This window comes from Phyllobates terribilis, unplaced genomic scaffold (assembly GCF_046119375.1).
Source record: "Phyllobates terribilis strain yellow unplaced genomic scaffold, ASM4611937v1 Scaffold_4__5_contigs__length_816908805, whole genome shotgun sequence".
NCBI classification, from domain to species: domain Eukaryota; kingdom Metazoa; phylum Chordata; class Amphibia; order Anura; family Dendrobatidae; genus Phyllobates; species Phyllobates terribilis.
Window position 1 is genome coordinate 728,214,950 of NW_027362764.1, and position 5,303 is coordinate 728,220,252.

The window sequence follows — 5,303 nt, forward strand, 5'->3', positions numbered from 1 at the left end:
TATGACTTTCATATTAAAGGAAGTTAAAAAGCACAGAAAGTGTAAACCATGTAAAGGCACTTGGTGCATCCTTAGCATGTCTAAACTGTTCAGTACGACATCCCACCCACTTGTTTTCCATCTATCTTTTTCGTTGACTGACAGCTTTGACTTTACAAGAGACAGATGGGGTGGAGATAGAAGAAAACAACTTGAAGGGAAGGCGCACTGAACTGCTTGGCTATGACTAGATTGCACTGAGCTCTAGAAATGAGTGAATAAGATTGATGTGAGTTGAATTTACCTTGTATTTTACAAAAAAATTAGGTTTATATTTTTCTGAATTTTTTATTTTGTGAATCCAACAGATGCCATTTTGCTGGATTGTAGAGGGCAGGGAAAGTAGTTAAAAAATAAAAAAATAAGTATATTCACCTACTCATTGACTTGTCCCCTAGTTCTCTGCCTTGTCCTCTGTTGGCTCCGTTTGTCCTCCTTTGGTTATGGTCTCCTTTCGTCTTCAAGGTAACTTATTTTTTTGCATCATTCTTCACTCTGCAGCATTTCTTTTTTTGCTTAAGCTTTGGGCAATGAATGATGTCCAGATGCTTGTTGTCTGAGGTTTACATTGCGTGCAAAAAAGGGAAATGAACACCAAATGAATGTCCCGCTTTGCATTATGTGACTTAAATGCCATTGTTAGAGATTGAACGTGGCATTTAAAGGGAACCTGTCATGTAAAATAACGCTATTAACCTGAAGATATGGGGTTAATCTATAGGTTAATAGTGTTCTGACACTGTGCGTGCAGAGCCGGCACTGAGAGCCCCAGGGAAATTAACTTTATTTCCCCTGGCAGCATTCGGCTTCCAGTCTTGGGGGTGTCACTATCGCGGTTTAGGAGTAACCACTCTGTGTATAGAGAGCAGTGTCTGTAACCGCGCCCCTGGAACTGACTGAAAACTGGCTCAGCATTAGGGCTAGCTGTCAGTCAGTGCCGAGAGCGTGGTGCCACCACTATGACTGGAAACCAAACACTGCCGGGGGGAATAAAGTTAATTTCCTCTCAGCAGCATGGCTCTCAGTGAGAGCACTGCACAGTGTCAGAACTCTATTAACCTGCAGATTAACCACATATCTGCAGGTTAATATCGTTATTTTACATGACAGGTTCCCTTTAAGTGGCTACACAGCAGCAATCAGAGATAGCTCTGGTTGCTGCTGTTAGAGTCAGGTGCTGGCTGTATAACACATCTGGCACCTGCTCTATATGAAGTAAACTAAGCTCCTGTGCCCTCTTGATGCACCGGCTTCTGAAAAAGAATGTACTGTTATGTTCTGGGGAAGGAAGGTGTTAAACATGTCAAAATAATATTAGTAAGTGTCATTGTAAGGTCCTGACAATCAAATAAATTAAAGAAGTAAATGAGCATAAAAGGCAAAAATTATGATAAAGCCTTAAACTTCTTGTAGCAAATGAGTGACAAATGACCCATGGATGAGAGACAATCAGTAGATTTATTGACAAACGAACACAAACAGATAATGAGAATGAATAGTTTCCTGCCAGAATGCGGCTTCCTGCGTAAATAATGTTGTAAATTGAAGATGCAGAAAGGCCAAACTTTGCTCTGTGTCTGTAGCATAGCGTGCCCGTGTCATCCGTCTGAGCCTTCAGAAAAAATAAATCACAAGAGTTTAATTCCTGAAGTGTATTCATTTTTTTTATGTACACAGTAAACCCACCAACCCTTGATCCACGAAGGCCAAGTTGATATTTTATTTACGATCTAGATCCAGACAGGACCTATCAAGTATTGCACTTTATTTATTAATACAGGGATACTGACCGACAGTAGTATGAACGAGTCTATAAGGAGGCGAGTATACACAATAGGTGAGCTCATGCCATTGTAATTACATTGCTCTCCCAGCAAGGTTTAGGAATATGCATGCATAGCTGGGTGTCATAAAGAATTTATACCGAGGTGTTAGAAATGATTTGAGAATTCCATTAAAACGAAACAACTCTAATCATCCACAATAACATTACATTCATTATTAATAAATCTAATCAGTAGACTGAAATTGCCCACATCAAATATTTATTAGTTGGCCAACTGATAGTGGGAATCATAGCATTCAACACGACTACGGCCAGGACTTCTGTACTATGTTCCGTGTACTATAGGTAATTTGGTATTTTTAAATTGGATTTTTTTTTTTTTTTTTTAATGGTTTTTATAATTTTTTTTATTATCATAATTAAGATCTATAGTCAAAATAGACAAATACCCTTGGAACCACTTCATCTCCACTTTAGAGAGGGTGTGTCAAAATCAAATATTGAAATTTTATGTTAGATCATACAACTAGAGATGCGAGAATCTGCTGAAATTTGAAATTAAACCAAAGAAATCAGCTGGAACAAAAGTTAGTGTAAGAGCTCATTCCCTCTGTGGCCATTTAAAGAGATTTCAGAGCACAGAGGCTCCTTCTTCAGGCAGGTTTACAAATGAATTACTGAGACATGAGCACAACATTTAAGAGATATTACTCCAGGACATTTGTGCGTTGGGTGCATGGAGGGATTTTTTTTTCATTTTCTTAATTTACAGCTCATTGCCTGGGTTTCCTATGCTGTGGCCAGTTACCAAGGAAAGAAGCATGCGCTTACAAGCTGTTTGCGAGCTCTGCTCTGAAGCTGGACAGATTACTGGATTTGCTAGGTTCAGTCCCTCTGTTTGCAGCGTTGTAGAGCATGCCATTTGGGCTACAAACATAGCCATGCTGCTGGTCTGAACTGTCAATCTTAAAAAGTGCTCCACCCACCTTGTAACCATGAAGTCGGAATGCAGAGGAGCGTACTGTGATCTGACTTAACACCTTCATCTTTTCCCTTAGTTTACTATGTGCTGTCTTGGTACTAACCCCGAAATATCTGATTTCTCTGTCTGAAGACCTGTCCGTGAGTAGTGGCTAGCGTCACAAAATTTGGGATAAACCTTTAAGGAGTTTGATTTTCTTCACTTTCTTCTTGAAATGCTGTGAAATGGATGCTGAATTCTCATATAATGGATTAAGGCTTAAGTAGATCCTGATTATGATTGTGGATAAAGTATTGGTAGGGGGCGCTAGTGGACTCTTTCCTTCGACCTGCAGCTGATACTTGCAGTGAACCAAAAAGGCTGCCTAAGTAAATTAAAAACAGAAATGAGGTATCTGCGCTGGTCTAGGTGATTAAAGATGAACTGTGACCATAATAATTTAAAATATAAATATTTATTGGTTAATAGTAAAAAAGGTCTGAAAAATTAAAACTGGCATTATTTCAGGTATGATCAATGGGGGTAGCTGGCCTCCTAGGAGCACTATAAGAGCACAGTAAAGGATAAAAATAGATTGGTGATAATCTTGCTTGGAGTAGGCTCCAGGGAATGACAGAGATAATGACTGGAACTAAATGATGGGAACCTAGGAGGGAAGGAGAGGGAAAGGGTTAAAATAGGCCTGTAGTCTGGGAGTAAAGTAGCCTAATTAAAATGAGGAGAGAGAAAAATATATATATATATATATATATATATATATATAATTACCTAGTGGGGTATAGATGTAGACGTGGCGTTTAGTAAAACTACGAAGAGACGGTCTGGATTACAGATCTGTCGGGACACAATGGTGTTTAAGAAAAAGGACCCAAAGAGTAGCAGACAGACTCCTAGTGTTGGGAAAATTACCTTAGTAGAAAGGTGTAGGAGGTAGCTGGAAGGTATGGGTTATACGTAGGTAACGTGGCTGTATATGTCCTACCTGGTAGGGCCAGATGTAAATATTGATTAGGTATAGGTATAAATATATCACAGGAGATATAGATAAATATGAGTGCCGGAGGATAATCGGGTTATAAGAGACCAACCTGTGTTAAGGCTGGTAAGATATGGAATGATTCCAATTTATGTTTTAAGAACAAAGTCCATAATAACAGGCATCGATGAATAAAAGAAAAGCTTTGCTGTGGCGGGCACAGTGTGTGCTGGTGTACTTGATGTAGCGGAGGTGGCTGCTGTTGTTGCAGGCACGTTGATTCTTGAGTCTCCCCTTGTTGGAGGTACTGATAGGTCGTTCGGTCCTGACCTGATGATGAAGACTGTGAAGCTAGATTCTGTAGCACTGCACTCGGAGTCCCGGCCGGAGGCTCCGGTAGCAGCGAAAGTGTAGAGGTGCCTACTTCCTGCTCGCGGAGGGTGGCGGGGCGTCCGGTCACGTGGTAGGTGATGTCAGATCCCGCGATCTCTCGCGATGGAGCGGGTATGGGTAGCACTGAGGACCTTTCCGACGCGTTTCGGATTTGCACGGAATCCTTCGTCAGGGATGGTCCTCCAGTGCTGAGAGGTTCCTTAAATAGGTAGGTACTCGGTCCTCATGTGTTATTCAATTACAGGTGAAGGCAATCATTCGGTTCCTGTGATCACCATGGTTCGCATCTCAGACACCTTGATAACTCCACGTTGCTGTAGAATTTGTTGTAGTTTTAATAATTGATGTTTGAGATCTATGGTTAACGGCGTGATACATATTAAGGTTCTGGTATTCATTAAAAAGCAAAAAGTTCAATCTCACTGTTGAGACCTTTTGGTCTTAGTGAATTAAGTTTAAAAATCCAGCCACTTTCAATGCGGGACATCTGGTTAATGTAGTGGCCCTGTCTCCAATGTTTTTGTACGATCAGAATGCCAGTAATTTGGATACCTTTAGTCGAGCCTCCGTGTTTATCAGCAAAATGTTTGGAGAGGGGGTGTTTAGCAAATTTGGTGCGTATATTACGTATGTGTTCCCCCACTCTCCTGGTAAGGGGACGTATTGTGCGGCCCACATATATCTTGTCACAGGGGCACTTAAGTCCGTAAATGACTCCCTTAGTGGTACACGTGATGAAGTCCTTGATTGGAAACTCTATATCTCCATGGGATATTTTGTTTTGTTTTTTAGTGTGTAGATGTTTGCATACTGTGCACTTCCCACATGGAAAGAAGCCGACTGGGTTTGTAGATGGGCTTTTAGGCAAGGGAGTAAATGAAGGAATTTTGATGGATGGGGCTGCTAAATTGCCCAAATTTCTGGCTCTCCTAAATATGAATCTAGGTTTAGGGGGGATCATTTCCCCTACTATCTTGTCATCCTTGAGGATATTCCAATGTCGCTGGACAATTTTTCTAATGAGGTGGGTATTGGAATTGTAAGTGGTGATTATAGGGATATCAATGTTGAAGTCATTAAGTTGTTTATTGTTGGCACTTATGGTTTCTCTGGTAGCCATTATTTCT

The 5,303-nt window shown here is 40.6% G+C and overlaps 1 long non-coding RNA gene across 1 annotated transcript; it reads right to left on the reverse strand.

Moving 5' to 3' along the window:
* Nucleotides 1-3,331: 3,331 nt before the first annotated feature.
* LOC141264508 (uncharacterized) lies at nt 3,332-4,010 on the reverse strand. The gene is made up of 4 exons (XR_012319976.1): nt 3,896-4,010; nt 3,717-3,789; nt 3,576-3,641; nt 3,332-3,453 (listed from the first exon to the last, which is right to left on the reverse strand). It is a non-coding gene; the product is annotated as an uncharacterized lncRNA (long non-coding RNA).
* Nucleotides 4,011-5,303: the final 1,293 nt, after the last annotated feature.